The following is a 20,425-nucleotide window of genomic DNA, read 5'->3' on the forward strand; positions in this document are numbered from 1 at the left end:
TGTTAACTGGGGAAACTTACAAGAGGAAGATCAGTAGGACAAGTTACAGACAGCTATTGACTGCACCTTTTCTTGGTATTGCAATTGATACTTACCATCCCACTTCTCCTAATGTCCCATTTAGATTCCCCTCACCCTTGAAAGCACCTCTGCTGGTCTGGGTGGCTTACCGGGAGGAGGATCCAGTTCCTAATCCCTGACTCATCTGAACACCTGGTCACCACGTCCTTCACAGGATACAGCTGTTACATTTAATTATTAAAATAATTGGGGAAAGAATATCAAAAGGCATCCCACTGGACTACCTGAATGCCAAATGTCTTCTTTGCCCTCACTGTATAACAGAAGCCCCATATCCTCTGGATGAATTACTTGTGCCAGAGGCCATAGTGACTTCTTTCATTCTGTTGGCCTCATAAGCAGCAGTAAAGTTCAATGGGACTCTCACTTTGTCTCTTGGTAGAAGTGTCCACCTCTGGGAACCAGAACCTGTTGGTTAATTATTGTTTGCAATTCTTCCCAAGAGCCCCATAACCCATCTTACATGAAAAACACTTGCAATGGCAACTATTTTAGACTACACATGGGAGTATCAATGCTTGGATTGCACCTAGGACAGTACAGTAGATGTTGGGAGTCCTGGGCAGAGGTATGAACTTTCCACACAGGTGATTGACAAGAGTAGATTCTCAGGCAAAAAAGGGCTGCACAGTTCAGAATATCTTTCATTTGCCCCAGTAGATCCGCCTTCTCTATCTTGCTTCACCCAGGAAAGTTAGTGAAGATGAACTATGTCAACTGGCTTTCTTACCTTATGGCTTTTGGCTGGGTTTGGTCAATGGGGAGCCTAGACATGAAATCAGAAGGATGAAAGAGAGTGACATCTGGTCCTGGCTATTTCTTGCAGGAGAACCTGGGGCTGGATGCTACCCCTGACCTCCTCTCAGCTCCTGGAATGCGATTTCCTCCTCTCCTCTTTCTAGAATTCGATAATTTTTCATTGTCCTTACCCCTTCAAGCTTAGGGGTGTTAATAGAGCCCTGCACTTACCATCTTACTGGGTACCAACGACCTTTTCTGATTTTCTTACATCCTGTCCACAACTCCGTGAAGCCCCTTTATGAAAACTCTACATGAATCTTCCTAGTCTCAGTGTGTCTTCTGTTTCCTGCTGAGATTCCAACTGATATGCCAACTCATTGATAGCAGAAGGAAAAGACCTAATAGTGAACCATAAAACCCAACAAGATCAGGACTCACGAAGTCTCTGACTATATCATCTTCTACCACTCCCTCACTGTCCCCAACATGATCTACTCCAATCACACTGGCCTCCGTGTTGTGGAGCTTTGCAGGACAAGACTGCTTTAGCCACATAAATTCCTATGACTCACAGTCCCAACTCGTTAAGGTCTCTGTTCAAGTGCCCCTTAACTAAGACTTTTTCCCTTCCTATTCTATGTAAAATAGCAAGAACCCATTCCCTCTTAACTGTCTTAAAATGTTTTCATTTTCTGCATAACACTTATAGTAACATGTTTTCTTGATTTTTCTATAGTCTGTCTTTCCCCTATTAGAACTTAAGTGCTCCAATAGCAAAAGTGGAGTTTCATTCATTGTTACAGACACCAGTGTCTCCAACAGTGCTTGGCATATAGAATGTGCTCAACAAATAGGCTGATGATTAAGAGTGTTGACTGTCTGGGCTCAAATCCGGGCTCTACCATTTTCTAGCCAGAGAGCTCAGGCAAGTGACATGCCAGTTTTCTCATATCTAAAGTGGGGATGAAACTAGTACACACTTGTTAAGTTTATATTTAGTACTCCGTAAGTTAATATTCATAAGGCATTTAGAAGAGTGCCTGGTCTAGCAGAAGAAATGTTTGATCATTTATTAGTGTATTGGAATACTTTGCTATGAAAAAATAAGGTCCCTTCATAAAAAGGAACAATTGACAAGAAAAGACCTAATCCTGAATCTACTTATTTGCCTTACACCCAAATATATAAAGAAAAAATCACAGAATACCAAAAAAGAATTTGTTGATCTATAAACGTAGTATAAGACTTCAATACACCTCTATCACTAAATAAGTTTCAGAAAATAAATCTGAATGTGATACTATATCCTGAAACAAAATGAGCTTGAGTTACTGGGAGTGTACTCTATAACCAACCGTAAGAGAATACACATTGCTTTCAAAGAAACGTGGGGCATTTATAAAATGCTACTCTGATTCCTAGCGCCTTGGAGGGGAGGGATGAGCCAATATATATTGCAAATAGAAATTACAGAATAAAGATCATTAGAGATATGTGTCATACAATGACAAAGGCTGGATAAACAACATTTACTACTGTGCAATAGAATTAAATCTAATGAGAGATGTGCAAGGCCTGTCCAAATCAAAGTACAAATTACTATTGATAAATTAAAGAAAATATAAATAAATGGAGAGAAATACCAACTTCATGCATCGGTAGGATCACTTATTTAACGACATCAATTCTATCCCATTGATCTATAGATTCCAAATAATCTCAATCAAAATCTTGGCAGGATGATGGGTAGAAATTGATAAGCTGATGATAAAATTTATAAAGAAATGAAGAGGATCAAGAATTTCCAAGGTGTTCTTAAGGAAGAAGTAATCTGGAGGGTATACACTGCCACGTATCAAGACTTACCATAGCTACAGTAATTAACACTGCATGGCATTGTGATACAAAAGATGGAACTGAACATAGAGTCTATAAATAGGCATGCTGACATATGGAACTCTGATTTATGTCAAAGACAGCACTGCAGAGAAGTAGACAGAGGACAGTCCTTTTATCAGTAGTGCTCAACTAATTGGATGTTTGTAACAAAAAATGAAGCAAACCATCAGAAACTAAGAAAGATGGATAAGGCAGAGTCACTCCCTCTCATGACCCTCAAAAGGAGCAAACATTGTCAAAACCTTGATCTTGGACTTGTAACTTCCATAACTGTGAGAAGATAAATTTCTGTTGTTTAAGCCAAAAAAAAAAAAAAATGAAGCTGAACTCCTACTTCACAATGTACATAAAAGTCAATTCACAGTGGATTTTAGATCTAAAAGTAGAAGGTAAAACAACAAAACTTTAGAATATAGCAAATATATTCATTGTTTGAGGCAGAATTAAAAAACTCTTAAATGGAGTAAACACAAGATCCATGAAGAAAAGTATCAAGCATTTAAAGGTGAATAAAACAAAGAGGCTACAGTACAGGAGATCAGGAGAGAGATACACATGAGGTAGGAAGAATATGGAGAACTTTGAAAAAAGAAAACACATAGAATGTATTGTCCTAAGGATAGAGCAGTCAGCCGGGTCAAATGATGCTGTGTGGTGAAGTAAAATAAGGGTAAAAAATCACCACTGAATTGGGCATCATAGAAGCTGCTGATGTCCTTGAGAAGAGCAGATTGAGTGACATACTTGGACAGACCTGAGTGAAGTGATTTGAAAAGAATGGGAATTGAGAAAGAGGAATATTTGAATACTAACAACCCTTGAAAATGTTTGAATTGAAGATTAGCAGAGAAACGGCAAAAGAGCTATTGAGAGAAACTTTCTGTTTAGGAGAGATAGACTTTAAATGGAAGATACTGGAACATGTAGTAATTAAGTTCTGGAGTCCTGGCATAGGACGTAGGTCTAAGGAATAGGTTAAGTGTAAATATATGTGAATTTAGACTTTATCCCGTGCCAAACTGATATGAACTGGATAATGGATATCTATTTCCTGAACTGTGCATGAGACCAGTTCTTCAGACAACGGTCAAATAGACCTAAGGGTGAGGTTGGCGATATAGGCTGTAAGTACCCTTGAGGGTAACCCAAGGCATGGTCAAAGACCTCCTCCTTCGGTATCACAGGAATGATGCTGGTCTGATTTTGCTGATTGCAATACCAGCTCTGTCTGATGCTGTGTTTTGATGGATGCAACACCTCTCAGTCAATTGCAAGAAACAGAATGTTTGCCTGGGAAAGAAAAAATCCAATCTCAGGATGAGGTAGTTCCCAGAGCCCTGCTGACCCCCAGCCCTGATGAAATCTCTGGCACCTGCAGTGGAGATGTTGCCCAAACAGATTTTTCACCTTTATCTTTACCAGAGCACAGCATGTCAGGTGCAGACCCCAGGGCAGGGAGGACCCCAGAGCTCCTTACTGAGAGCAGTGACCAGTTAGGCCTGGACTGGGGGAGTGACAGCAAGAGGAGACCAGAAGAAACTCTGATCCACAGTCACATTGGGGGAAGATCTGAGCCAATATATGTTGCTTCTGAAAATGCCCTAGTTCTGATCAATAACAATTCTTCTTTCCATGGTCTTGAATGGCAGAGCACTTTTAGACACGTGTACTCTGCACAGGAATAAAATTTCGCTGCAGAAGGCTACATTGCAGGTCTCCTTCCTGTTCTGCTCCCCCAGTAACCACTGACCTGAGCACTTGCCTCAAACTGGTGAGTCAGCTGGGATGTTGTTTCTGCTTCTTCTGCCCCTCCTTGTGAAATTTCCACATTCCATGTGTATGATGAGTTATTCTGACGGTTTTGATGACATAAGGCCCAGTGTCTACAAGGAAGGGGACTTGGTGGTCAGTGGATTTTCTCCCTTCTATACATTGACCCAGGATTCAGAAATGCAACAGAAATTTCTTTGTGATTCGTCCAAGCAAAGATGTTACATTTTACCTGTAAGTTCATGTGTGTGTGTGAATCACTCTGACATTTATGAAAGTTGAATATAAAAGCTGTGTTGAGATTCTCCAGTAAACAATGAATCATCAGCTCCTTTCTTTTCCTTTAATAATTATTTGTGGTTTCCTTTCTTTTTCCCTTCTGGAATATTTTCCCCCCAAACAGAAGACAGAAATAAGCATCTTTTATTTTCTCCTGCCTTGGAATAATCTCCATTAGTGATTATTTTCTGAAAGCCTAAAGGAGGCAAGTTGCAGGCAAAAAAACACCAAGATCCCACTGTGGTGATCCACATGCCATCCTGCTCCTGATCCATGATGTGGGAGGGAGAGAATCCTTGGGCACACCATACCTTGACTAGAAGTTAGTGCTAAGAGCAAATATCATCAAAGTATATAGATTATTCAAAAATGAACTTTTTATTGAGATGACATTTATTTTTCTTCAAAATGCATTTACTAAGTATCCTTTATGGTCTAAAATAATTTGGAATATTCTCTGAAAAAGATGTGTTTTTTTCAAGTTTTATACAGATGTAATTGACATTCATCACTGTATAAATTTAAGGTGTACAGCATGATGGTTTGACTTATATATTTGGTAAAATGATTACCACAATAAGTTTAGTTAGCATCTATCATCTCATATCAATATAATAAAGAGAAAAAGCAAAAAAAAAAAAGAAAGGAATATGTTTTTCCTTGTGATCAGAACTCAGGATTTACTCTGTTAACAACTTTCATATGTATCATACGGCAGTGTTAACTATAGTCATGTACATTAGATCCCTAGTACTTATCAAAGATCAAGTGTTTAAAATATATATATATACACACACACATATATATAATGAAATTTTCTAGATGTCTTTTTATTAATTGCTAGCCTAATGATACTGTGGTCAGAGAATGCACTGTGTATAATTTCAATGTTCAAAGGCTTACTTGATGGCCCACTGTATTGTCAAATGTATGTATATTCTTTGGTGTTCAAAATAGACCAGCATTATTTACTGTTTTATGTAACTATCTGTTAAGCTTGTTTTCCATAACTTTGCATAATGTTTTGTCTCTAATTTGACCATTTCTAAGAGGTTGTGCTAAACCTCCAAATCTGGTTGTTCATGTATGTACTTATGCACATGGGTCTATACATAGTAGCTTTTTTTCAGTTTGGGGGGGATACATATATTCACTTTAAGTACTTGATCTTCTCTTCCTTTCACCACATATGGTCACCATCTTTGATATTTTACATTCTTTTTGATATGAAGTCTGATTTTATCAGATATTAACACGGATACCCATGATTTCTTTTGGTTCATATTTAAATGGAATAACATTTCTATCTACTTTAGTCTTTTCTGTGTTTTGCTTCAAGTATTGGAAAGAATGTAGTTATGTCCTGTGGTAGGTGGAACGTGCCCTCAAAGGTGACAAAGTCCTCATCCTTCGAATCTGTGAATATGTTACCTCACATGGAAAGGAGACTTGGCAAATGTGAAGAATCAAGGATTTTGAGAAGAGGAGATGATCCTGAATTATCTGGATGGGTGCAAAATGATCACAAGCGTCCTTACAAGTGAAAGGATAAGTCAAGAAAGTCAGAGTCAGAGAAGGAGTTATGACAACAAAAACAGGAATTGAAGTGATACGAGACTATTACCTAGGAAAGTGGGAAGCCTCTAGAAGCTAGAATGTGCAAGGAAATGGACACTTCCCTAGAACCTCCAGAAGGAATGCAGTCCTGCTGACACCTTGATTTTATCCAGTGAGACTCATTTTATATTTCTGAATTCCCAAAGTACAAGAAAATAGATTTGTGTTGTTTTAAGCCTCTAAATCTGTGGTAGATTCTCAGAGTAGCAATAGGAAGTGAATACAAGCCCTCTTTTAATCCAATCAGAGTGTCTCTGGGTGACTCAGAATTACAGTATCCCAACATTTTGGCTTTTAAAGCTGTATTCACCAATGAAAATAATATTTTAATAGTAGAATGACAAAAGCCTAGACTCTACTCTCCAATCTTCTGGAATTGCATGTTGTACCTTATCAATTAAATTGTTTGAAAATTAAAGTTGGATTGAACTTAGATGTGCAAGAGAGGAATCAAACCAAAGGTAATCTGTAAAGCTCACTGCCTATGATGGTTTTATAATCGGTAAATAAACATATGAAAAGCTGCAAGTTTACCTTGCTCCTTGGACTCTGAATTGTTTTTACTCTTTTAGAAAACCATAGAGTCATAAATTGCCTTTCTCTTTATTTTCTCCCTAAAACTATCTCCTTATTTATTATGGTGCAATTTCCCTGCTTCTGGTGAGATGTGTTTCCTAGTTCTGCGAGGCAGGCAGTTTTATAAAGGTGTATTGCAAAAGTTTTGATGACACCATTCTATATTCAACTTGCCCTTCCTCCAAGCTTTTCTTATGCACTTCCATGTCTTACCTAGTTTCTTTGTATGGAACATGATCTTTTGCTTCATCTCATTATACCGGCACTTGGCCATGACCAACCTCATGTTGCTGTCACTGCATGAAGTAGTGCTTGACTTGTAAACAAATATGTAAATTGGTCCTTTCCCCTTAAGCACCCTTCCAACTAACTCATTTTAGGACATTGGTCTATCACTTTTGAGTGCAGAGCGGTAGTGCTGGATCTTCCAAGGCTTAGGAACACCATGTGCATGTGCTTTGGATTCCAAAGTCATGAAGAGACAATAATTGCTCTGGAATGAACAACTTGCTTGAGTCAAAATGCCATGCTTTTCCTCCTTTTTTTCCGACGGGAGTTACTCCTGAAGTGAATGACTTTATCTTATTTCTAATACTATGGCTTTGGTACAGGTTGAACTACGAATACTATCGTTATGTCCTGGTCTTTGTTTCTGCCTTCAAGGAGACCAACAGGAGCCCCCAGCTGCTCCCCAACGTGTCTCTGGGTTTCCATGTCTACAATTCCTTCAACAGTGATGTCAGCACCTTGGAGAGCACCATGAGGTGGTCATTGGGTGGGGGCCAGAAGATCCCTAATGACACCTGCTAGGCACAAATCAAGGTTGTGGCTGTCACTGCAGGAACCACACCAGCATTCTCTGCCCAGATAGGGACACTGCTGAAGCTCTACAAATACCACAGGTATGAGCATGTTGGGGGGATGTATCTGGAGAGACTGAAGATTTCCTCCTTGGTGAAATTCTGTGGCCACTCAAGTGGAAAAGAAGAAAGTGGGTTTGCATATCACCCTAATAGGAAAATACCTACCACAGATAGTTCTTGATACGGTGGATTCATTATTTTGTTGTGTGAAGCTGAGAAGAGATGAAGTAACCAGAGGCTAGCATCATTGGCTAAAGCAGACCACCGTAGCTTCTGGAAATGTGGTTGCCCAAATTCTCTGAAAGGAGTGGAAGCTGGATATTCTGAAATAACCACACCTTAGTTATTTATCTTCTAGTTAGTAAAATTTTATATGTAAACATGTACTTAAAACTATTTTACTTGGTCAAAAGACCTGAACAGACATTTCTCCAAAGAAGATATACAGATGGCCAACAGACACACGAAAAGATGTTCAAAATCATTAACTATCAGGGAAATGTAAATCAAAACTACAATGAGATATCACCTCACGCCTGTCAGAATAGCTATAATTAACAAGACAGGAAACAACATGTGTTGGAGAGGCTTTGGAGAGAAGGGAACCCTCATACACTGCTGGTGGGAGTGCAAACTGGTGTAGCCACTATGGAAAACAGTATGGAGATTCCTCAAAAATTTAAGGCTAGAACTACCATATGATCCAGCTATTCCATTGCTGGATATTTATCCAAAGAACTTGAAAACACCAATACGTAAAGATACATGCACCCCTGTGTTCATTGCAGCTTTATTCACAATAGCCAAGACTTGGCAGCAACCTAAGGGCCCAACAAGGAATGAATGGATAAAGACGATATGGTATATATGCACAATGGAATACTACTCAGCCATAAGAAACAATGAAATCCAGGCATTTGTGACAACATGGATGAACATTGAGGGTATTAGGCAAAGTGAAATTAGTCAGAGGGAGAAGGTCAAATATCGTATGATTTCACTCATTAAGTAGTAGAAAATAACAACAACAAACAAATACATAGAGACAGAGGTTGGATTGGTGGTTACCAGAGGGGAAGGGGGAAGGGAGAATGGCGAAAGGGATAATTCGGCACAAGTGTGTGGTGAAGGGTTGTAATTAGTATTTGGGTGGCAAACGTGATGTAATCTATGCAGAAATAAAAGTATAATGATGTACACCAAAAATTTATGCCATGTTATAAACCAATGTTACTGCAATAAACAAAAAAAAATTTAAAAAATGAAAAAAAATTAAAAAAAAATTTTAAACTCTTCAAATGCTTTGCAAATAGTCACAAATTTAATCCTAATAAAAGGCAATGAAAAGGTACCATTATTATGGGAATTTTTAGAGATATAGAAACTAAGATGGATAAAGGTTATGTAACCTTCTCAAGATCGTTAAGCTAGTCATATTAGAGTCAGCATTTGAACCCAGGCAACCTGACTTCAAAGCCAAGCTTCCCCTCAATCACTTCTACCATCAGATAATATTGCTTCATATTCACAGAGTTATTGCCAAGAATTTAAGTTTAGCTACCTGATCATATGAATTTTGCTGAAATTCGGTTTATTTTGCTTCCAGAGAACTCAATACAGAACCTTTTTTCTCTTTTGATTCAGATCACCTATGGAGATATTGATCCTGTACTGAAAGGTAAGGACTACTTTTCCTCTCTATCAGATGGCTTCCAAGGACATATCTTTAGTCTTCAGAAGGGTCTCGCTGTTGATACATTTCGGCTGGACCTGGGTGGGAAATTTAGTGTCAGTTGATATAAATAGTGAGCAGTTCCTCTGGGAACTTAGAAGAGAGGAGACTATGAACGGTGTCTGCCTGTGACTAAGACACCTGTGACCAAGAGGACGTACACTTCAAAAGATTGGACCTTCATGGCCAGAATCATAGGCTCATCAGCCAATACGTTTACCATGTATGGTGACACAAGTATATTAATAAGTGTGAGCATTGCAGAAAAGTATTATTTAACCACTCAGAAGGTGTGGATCACTACACCACTGTGGGATGCTTCTTTTTTTCCACTTCACCCCTTTTTCATTCTTACCATGGCAGTCTTTCCTTTGCACACCAGAACTTTGAGATATCTGGATTTAAACACTCTCTATGGACAGTTCGCCCCTCTAAATACCCAGAAGACTTTCTCTTTACCAAATTATGGCTTGAAATTTTTAACTGCTCTTTTGCAGGAACTAAATGTGGAAAATTTTGGAGTTTCCGCTCAATGCCTCCCTGGATTCTCTGCCAAAGGACAAATTAGACACGACCACGTCTGGATCCAGCTACTACATCTATCATGCTGTGGATGTGGTGGCCTGAGCCCTCCATGAAATGCTTTTGATAAAAGCAGAAGTGGTGTCCATAATGGAATGCAGGTCAGCTCATGTTTCTCACTTAGCAGGTAAAATTTCTCCCTTAAATATGATTCCCATTATTGTATTTTAGGATACGAGAATTATTTCATTTGTGTATAGAATTGTAATAGTGACATTGCAACAAATCAGCGGTGACTTGAACATAATGAATTGCTGTTGTTTCGTACAGGTTGCAAGTAAATTTATAATGATTGTAGGGGCTATTTAGCAACAGTCTCAACTCTTTTAACTAAAAATAATCAATTAAAAACTTTCACTGTGAGAGGTAAGTTTTTAAGATAAGACTTAATGACAATTCATCCAAGGGAATTTAAAAATTCAGGGATTTTCAAAATCTAGTTCTGGCCCTAGCCTGTGATAAATTAAATGCCACTGGGGAAAGGACAATTTATTTGAACATTCCTGCATTTTTCTAGAAAGGCTACTGATAGTTAAAAAAATATTTCTTCATTGAAATTTAAAATGACTTTTGGAAGCAAGGAGATTGATCCCCTTTTTACAGATGAGAACCCAAATACTTTGAAATATATTTTAATTTCCCCAAGACCTTTTCAATTCTACTTAGATGAACCTAGACTTTTATAAATCCAAAACCTATGAATAATGTGTCTTGAAATTCTTGCTCTCAGGTACAAGGAAGTTAATGTGATGTCAGATCTAAATACACACATTTATTGTGAATATATATTTATTTATGTATATATATAACCTTATATATATTTGTGCATTATATAAATATTAGTTATACATTTACATATAAATTATATCAATTATTGTATGAATATTGTTTACTAGGAGCTTTCATCTTTTCTCTTTCATTTAATAAAATATTTTGTTCAAAGTTAGTAAGAAGCAAGCTGTCTTTCTTTGTCTCTTCTTGAGTTCAAGGAAACTCCCTAGCACCCCTAAAGCAAACCTCATTGCTCAAGGTGAAGCTCAGGTTTGGCCCTACAGCGCTCCCTGGACATGGAACCTTCAAGAATGGTTTAAACAAATCACCATGTGCTCTCTAAGGGCAGACAGGAATGCCTTCTTACTTAAGTATGCAATCAGTAAACACTCCCCAATTTGAACTTAGTCAGAGGATTACTGATATAGAGGGGAAAAAATCTAATTGCTGGGCAACTCAGTAGCCCCACCCGTTCGTATATGAGTTTTCTGTCCTCAATTTCCATCCTTATTTCCTTTCCCAATTATGTCTCCCTTTCAGCTCCACCCATTCCTAAAAAACACCCAATTTAAAAACAGCACTGTAGCTCATGCGTCACTGGCTGAGAAAAGAAACTCTGTGTCACAGTATGAAATTCTGAACTATATCATTTCCCAAAGGTCTTGGACTTCAGGTGAAATTAAGGGAGTTTGTTCCCCAGGATCCACGTGGTCAAGGTTTCATCATACATGAGGAGCTGATAGACTGGGCCGTGGGATTCAAAAAGACTGCAGAAAATTCAATCTTCGATTAATTCTTCATCTACATCACAAGATAGAGACCGTATATGAAAATAATGGTGAAATTCTTTAACTCATAACAAAATTCTCACTTATTAATATTTTTTCTTCCTGTCCAAGAGATATTGAAGGTACACTTTTTTTTAAAAATAATTTTATTTATTTATTTCCCCCCCAAAGCGCCAGTAGATAGTTGTATGTTATAGCTGCACATCCTTCTAGTTGCTGTACTTGGGACACGGCCTCCGCATAGGCAGAGAAGCAGTGCGTTGGTGCTCGCCAGGGATCCAAACCTGGTCCGCCAGCAGCGGAGCATGCGCACTTAACCACTAAGCCACGGGGCCAGCTTGAAAGGACACTTTTAATTAAGGAGATATTCCCCAATTTTGAAATGCTTTATATGCTACAGCAGGACAGTGAGGCTACCAATTTAATATGATGAGCTGATAAAAAATTGATGATTTAAATTCCCATTTAAGCTGAAAAAGTGTCAATCTCATTTCTTGCAAATTTATTGCTCTGCATGCATTGTGCCTCGAAGACATAACAGGTGCTGACGACCAAGCCTTTTGATGACTTGTTGATACAATTAAAATTGTCTTTGGCCATTTGCTTTTATTCCAGAAAACAAATTTTATTCTCTTTAACTAGAATCAAAAGAATTGACGTTGAGTGTTTTTTTTTAATATTTCAATATTTTATTAATATTCCTTATATTTCCATCTCTTCATCCCACCTTTATACATTCTTGGAGAAAAATACACCATCAGAAAAAAAGATTATTTTTGCTCTTCCAGGAACTACATTCTTCTTCACATCAGATTTCCCTTTGAAACTCAGTCTTGTAAGCCATCCCTCAAGATGCTATATTATATCATTCAAGCTTGACCCTGTTTCCTTTGTGTATAATCTACCTGACATTAAATATATTACTAAATAAATTAAATAATTACATATTGTACTAATCAAACAATTCTCATATAAAAGTATTGTATGAATTAAAATATTATTTATTATTAAGGTAAAATCTGCTTATAGTTCAAAAAAGTGATCCAGGAATACCATATTCGGAATCACATTTGGCAATAACAAATATGATTCATGATCAGATGCCGCATTTTCCTTAAAACAAACAAGTGTCCTAGTAACTGAGATGGAAAATCTTTTAAATCAGTATGTATCTTCATGTTGGGAACTCTTTTCTGCAGATTGACCTTGATTTTATTTTGCTTTCCCTGGGTACATCAATCATGTCAAATCTTAGAGGTGATCTTTAAGATAATTTTTGAGATAATTTAACCAATATTATCAATTATTCAATATTATTAAATAATAAAATATTGTCCAATTATATAGTATTGTTCAGTATTATCAATAATTCTCTTCTTTCAAACTCCCCCCTATGGGTGTAGGATGTTCTGTCAGCCAGGATTCAAGAAAATCCCTCAGGAAGAGAGCTACCTGCTGCTTTGACTGTGTATTGTGGCCAGAGAGAGAAATATGTAATCAGACAGGTATGAACTGACAAAATTACATAATTACAATCACTTTCTTTCAGCCCTTCTTTGTCTCCAAATAAAGTGTAAAGGGTCTGGGATTAACCAATAGAATCTCATTTCTTCTTTATTTTCTATTATTTAATTCACTCATTCAATACATTCATTTAGGTAATTAATACATCATTTCCATGTTGGGAGTTACCTTGATCTGGCTTCTTTATACTCACATTGTTAGGTTTTGCTGAAGCAGCTCTTCTCAAGGGAATACAGCTCTTAAACTACATGTTGTGTTAGGCAAACACTTAGAGATTCCGTAGCACCATATACTCATCTTGACCACAGAATAACACACATGGAATTATGATGGAAGTAAGTGTGGGTGTCTTTAGGACATGCCTCCTATTCATATCTTTACACCCAAGGTGATGAGCACTATGCCTTAAACATAGTAGGTGTGCAAAAACCGGAACTAAAGATTCAATAAATGAATGGATATATTATATTATTATTACTCTAGTAGAAGATATAAACCATGAAGTGAGCATGCAAACTTGATAAGATAAAGGCCCTTTTTTCCAAGAAATCATAGTGAGGTACGTGTGAAAAAAGAATAACATGGCAATTTGAAAAGTGCCAAATAAAGGTAGTTAGAAGTTAGCAGAGTCAACAAGAGTATATAGTCTTACTTGGATGAATCAGATAATTCTTCATGGAAAGCTGATGTTTGAGTTGAGTTTTTAAAAACATGTGGGGATTTGTCAGTTCAAGATGAAGAGGGATTCTTGGCAATAGAAGTTTGGACATCAAGAGTTATGCAAGATGAATAAGTTCTGGCGACCTACCGTCCAACATGGGCCTATATTTAACAATATTGTATTGTAGACTTGAAAATTTACTAGGAGGGTAGATTTATGTTAAGTGTTCCTACCTCAAAAGAAAAAAAGTATTTTAAAAAAGGAAGTTAAATTAAAAAAATTACGAGGACAGGAAGAAGCATTTGGAGGTGATGAATAGGTTTAAGGACTTGATTGTAGTGATGGTTCCATGGGTGTATATTATCTCCAAACACATTAAGTTTTATACATTAAATATGTACACCTTTTTGTATGTCAGTCATACCTCAATAAAGTGTTTTTAAAATGTTTTTATGTGGTATATTCAGACATATGGAATAAGAGCAGTATGGCTGGAATGAGATGATAAAAGACTGATCATGGATGATGATGGAATAGGTAAATAATGAAAACAAAAATGCCCATCATATTTAAAGTACAATATTCCAGTCTTACCAAACAAAACAGCAAACGATTCATATGTACTAATTACCAAAGTTATCTCTTTACATTGCTAAATATTCTGTCCAGTAAAATAATGCATGAAATAACATATTACAGAAATAAATAATGGTCTGGTAGAGAGAGCATGTTTACAAATTATGTTTGTTGTTAGAATGCATCTGGATATAAATTTAAAAGAAAACAAACTAAATGTGTCTTTTAAAAAATATTTATTATATCCCATAAAAAAGACCAGAGTAATTTACTATGATGATTCTTTGTGCCAGAAAAAATAAAAGCACAGTGTTGCATTACAAAGATGGACAGGGAAATATGTGTCATTCTATTTGTTATTTACTTAATGAATGTTGTCATAAATATCACTTTTCAAAAAAAAAAGTGAAACAATTAAAAAAAAAAGGCCATAAATAGAATGACTCCAGGATTAGAGAATTCAGCAGCTCAAACCTATAATCAAGCACAGATGATACTCTCATATTTTGTTCTATCATCTTTGGTTTTCAGCTTTGTCTACAGGCTAGGCTCCTTATGGTCTCAGAGGCTGAGCTGTTTAAAGTATTATATCATAGCAAGCGAACAGAAAGATGAAAAAGAATGGGCATCTAGTCTGCCTGAATTTGTAAGAGTCACTCAAAAACACATCCTCCAACTATAGTTGGGGCCAACTAGAATTGATTTAGACTTCTCAACCTCCCCTCAATCACACGGCCTCATGGAAGAAGTTGAATGTCAAAGCACAACTGAGCTGCTGGTAGGAAGGGGACAGATGGGTCATGAATAGGCAACCGGTGGAATCTGCTTCCATGTTTACTTACATAATGCAAAAAATACTTTAAATTAGAATGCAAAAATGTCTAATAAATTAGTGGGATCTAAAATAATGTAGCAGGCTGGCCCTGTGGTGTAGTGGTTAAAATTCAGCATGCTCCACTTTGGTGGCCCGGGTCCATGGGTTCAAATCCCAGGCATAGACCTACACCACATATCAACCACGCTGTGGTGGCCACTCGCATACAAAATGGGGAAGACTGGCACAGATGTTAGCTCAAGGCTAATCCTCCTCAATCAAAACATAAATAAATAAATGAATAAATAATTAACTAAATAAATAAAAGATGAATATAATGTATCAATAATAAGGATTTTCCTACATATCAATAGTAAAGTGTTTGATAATGCAGTATGAAAGTCTCATTTCTCACTCTCAAAAACACAAAAATGTAATGCACAAAGTACAGTAGTTAGATGTGTTCAACTGAAAGTGATAGAGAAACTCATAGTGGCCTTAAATCATGACGTTTGTTATTTATGTTACAAGAATTTCAGAAATAGACAAATGCAAAGGTTTTTTTTTTTCTATCAACCTTTTAATAATAAAGACTCAGGCTCTATATAACTTTTGCCTTAATATGCTTAGTGTGTGGGATTTTATTTTTAAAATTGTCTGCCACTGCACAGCATCCACATGGGAAAGAAAGAGGAAGAGTCAGCTATAGCATCCTATTTGATGCACGTTTTATTTAGTGCAAGAAAGAGACTATACAATCAGATTGTCATTGATGTATGTCCATGGCTCATAACCCACAAGTGAGGTGGAGCACACTCTGACAAAAATTAGCTTAGATCTGTCACAATTGGCTTAGGTCACTCAAAATTGGGGTTCTAATAACTAGGTATAATGGAGGAAGTGTAGTGAGTAAGTAGTTATTGTATGTTATGCGAAGTATAGTTTTAGTTTTGGCTGAAAATGTGTTTGAGAAATGCAAAAGAAAATGAATAAATTTAGTGCCATTAAATTTCCCAAATGGAACGTCTGAATATTACAAAAGTCTGTATCCATTTCTAAATAATTTTTAGCTTTAACACAATTCAAACCACTTTACTGAAGGAATTTACTTTGAAGGTTAAGAATTTTACTACATTTTTTATGAAACAAAAACTGAGTTAGAAAAATCGAGAAACAAGGTTTATATAGAAAAATGATTCAAAAAGAAAAGCTGTAATTAAGGTAATTGCATTGTTCTAATATTATTTGTAGAAATAGGAACGAGAAAAGAATGCCCACTTTCAACAATAAGAATCGCTGCTTCATGCTCCGAGGTCAGAGTTGAGTAGTTGTGGCAGAGACCCTATGGCCCACAAAGCCTAAAATATTTGTTCTCTGTCACTTTACAGAAAAAGTTTACCAAATACAAATTCATAGCCCCGGGCGCAGCCCTTGAATGATGGCTGATGGGCATGGCTGCATATGTGTTGCGGCTGCCTCATCCTCAGCTGAGATGACTTGTTTCCATGTGTTCTTCTTGCCTCACCGTGCTCCCCAGAGCGATTGAGATCTAGGTGAGCACAGTGGTAAAGCACTTGATGTCCCTGATGCCCTGCCTTACTTTCCCTGCTTCATTTTCCCATTACCTCACTGGTGTGTTGCAAAGTCTCCACCACCTAAAATATTCGCCCCTAAACCTTCAAGTTTATGGACACATCCAACTAACACAGGACCCAAACTTGGAACTTTTGGAGGTGGATTATCACTTACTTGAAGCTAAAAGCATTCTGACATAGGACGGGATTGTTTAATGCGAATATTTTTAACGTAAGTGTCTGCAACATTGTGTCTCACAGTCAAATAAGGTGTGGGCTGTGGGCCCTATAATGCCAATGAGACTTTTATTTTTTGTCTTCGGAATATGGAAGAGTGGCTGACTGAAACACCAAGACTTTCCTTTCCTTTTCAAATAGAGATCAATGTATAGGGCGTCCAGGAAGCCAGTATGCAAACAATGAGAGAAATCGCAGCCTGCTTTAAGTTGTGACATTTCTGGCATTTGAAGATTCTTTAGGGAAGACTCTGGTTTGCACAGCTCCTTGCTTCTCTGTTGTCATAACAGTGGTCTCTGGGGTCTTTGTGAAACACCGAGACCCTCCTGTAAGCAAGAATTAGACTCTCAGCTACATCCTGCTCTTCTCCCTCACCCTCTGCTTCCTCTGTTAATTACTCTTCATCGGCTGACCCAAAACAGCCACCTACATTATTCAACAAATCACATTTAGAGTTGTTTTTACTGTGGCTGTTTCCACAGTCTTGGCCAAAACTATTACTGTGGTTGTGGCCTTCAAGGTCACTGTACCAGGGAGAAGGATGTGGCAGTAGTTGGTGTCATGGGCACCTAACTTCATCATTCACATCTGCTCCTTTATCCAGGTGAGTCTCTGTGGGATCTGGCTGGGAACCTCTCCTCCCTTCATTGACACAGATGCACACTCTGAACACGGCCACATCTTCATCATGTGCAACAAGGGCTCAGGCACTACCTTCTACTGTGTCCTGGGATACCTGGGTTCCTTGGCCCTGGGCAGGTTCACTGTGGCTTTCCTGGCCCGGAACCTGCCTGGCCCCTTTAATGAAGCCAAATTCCTGACGTTCAGCATGCTGGTGTTCTGCAGTGTCTGGGTCACCTTCCTGCCCATCTAACACAGCACCAAGGGCAAGGTCATTGTGGCCGTGGAGGTCTTCTCCATCTTGGCCTCCAGTGTGGGGCTATTAGGCTGCATCTTTGCACCCAAGTGCTACATATTTTCCTAATGCCAGAGAGAAACACATCAAAAGAGTTAAGGAATAAAACACACTCAGGGAGAAAATAATCGAAATGTAAGTTATTTTCATAGGTCACAAGAACTTGCATACACTTGAAAAATAAACTACTATATTTTTCCAGACCCAATTTCAGTACCAACTAAACTTACCTTACATCTCCACTTAATTTTTTGCTTTATGTTTCTTTTGACTTTGTACAATTTTCCTTGGGCATTCTAATGAACAAATACACAAACGTTCATACTAATTTTCCTCTAAAATTATGTGTGAGAGATTGTAAAATTGGCCACACATCAGTCCTTTCTCTCTGTCTGTTTGGTTATAGCATCCCACGTTGACTCTGGGTAGACTTGGCATTGTAACTTGCTTTGGCCAATGGGATATTACCAAATGACATGAGCAAAGGCTTGAAAAACACTTGTTCATTGTTGCTACTTGTCCTTCTCTGGCTGCTCTTGGGAAGCCTGAGGCCATCAATATGTGAATGAGTCTAGACAGACTCCACATCTCCATCACTCTAGGTGGCTTCAAGTCAACAATCATATGTGTGAGTAAAACTGTCCTACACCATCCAATCCCAACTGAGCCACCAATAGGTCAAGATCAAAATAACTTCCCAGTTAACCCACAAAATATTGAGAAAAAATAAACTATTCTTATTTGAAGTCACCAAATTTTAGGATGATTTGTTACACAGCAGAAGCTAACTGATATATTATGCTACCATTTAAATATGTCCTCTCATTATTTGTATAATTTTCACAGATTTCTATTTCTTTATCCAATATCGTAGACTGGAATATTCTTCTCTAGATTAAGTCTCTGAAAGAAAATCAGAGACCATATCACGTTCCATTTTACTTTTTCTCCTTCCTCTTTTCAACCAGACATCTTTAAGCATGTATATTAAGAATATCTTCACTAACTTTAAGATTCTTCTATATTCTTCTATATTCTCGAAAAATAGGATATTCTTCTATATTCTCATCGACTACTGTTATACGTGGGGATTTTACTTTTAATTTTAGCCCTCTAATCCATTTGGAATGATTTACTTGTGAATAATGTTAGATTATGGTCCAGTGTTTTATTTTACAAATGGATAACCTTTAGTCTATAAAACAAACACTGCATCATTTTAAAGGTTGATTTGAAGTATATGGAATCTGAATAATGTTTGGAAAACTATCTTTGAAACACCGTTTTCAGTCACAAGTATAGTATATCTCTCCATTTAATCTGAGCTTTTACATGCTTTGTATCTCTTTACAGTCTTCTTCATATAACTAATGTGTAGTTCTAATTATTTTAACTACTCATCTTAAATAATTCATTGCTCTTAGGAATGGAATAATTACTTACATTTTTAAACTAATTCTTACTCATATAACAGTATTTTTGATGTTTCATATAGGAATCTAGCTTCCTTTCACATTACTCCACTTATTTACCAGTTCTAAACTTTATAAGTTATGTCCCACTAAAATAATAGATTTTCTCTTCTTCTCTAATATTATGTACCTCTTATTCTGTTGATTCTCGTTTTTTCATGACTGGGCTCTCCAATATCACACTGAATCACAATAGTGTTTGCCAGGAGCATTTTCCTCTTCTGAAGTGTAGCGTAAACATCAGATAAATTCCTCGTCAGGGCAGAGCAGTCATCTAAGAGAGAGAAAGTAAAAACGTGAAGGGGAATCATTTCTATCTGTAAATCAACAGACTTGCTTCTCTTGGCAGTTTGGAGCTGGAGATGTTATGCAATGTGGCCAGCTGAGAATCAGAGGATCTCTCTCTAGTCCCAGGAATTAGTCTTGGTCAAATCTCTCAACCTCTTTAGACCTCAGTTTCTTCACCTGTAACATGAAGAGTTGGATGAGTCTTTTTGAGTTCTGAAATCCAGTGACAACAAGATACCCTTCACCCAGATGCAGTTGACAAAGACCAGAGAGAATTTTTAGTTGTCCTCTTCTGCATCAACATTATTATCCATATCACCTCTTAAAGACATATCAAATGTCTACTTTTGCATGACACTGATAAAACAGGTTCCATACCAAATCGCTGTTTGTTGGGATAACAAATCTATAGTTAATTGTTTAGAAGTAAGCATAGAGATGGGCCCTGCTGGAACCAGCAATCAATGGGCCAAAAAGTCTTGCTTTATTTTACAGCGAGGCTGTGGAAACATTCCCTAATACACCAGAATTCTTCTGTACTTAGAAAGTATGAAATAAATGGGAGCCTTGAATCCATGGTTACGAGCTAATAAGGATATCATTTTTAAAATTTTGCTACTGATGCCATTTCCTTGCTATGAGGCTGTTCTCTGGTGAGTAAAGA

The sequence above is a fragment of the Diceros bicornis genome, assembly GCF_020826845.1.
Source record: "Diceros bicornis minor isolate mBicDic1 chromosome 13 unlocalized genomic scaffold, mDicBic1.mat.cur SUPER_13_unloc_1, whole genome shotgun sequence".
In the NCBI taxonomy this organism is placed as follows: Eukaryota; Metazoa; Chordata; class Mammalia; order Perissodactyla; family Rhinocerotidae; genus Diceros; species Diceros bicornis.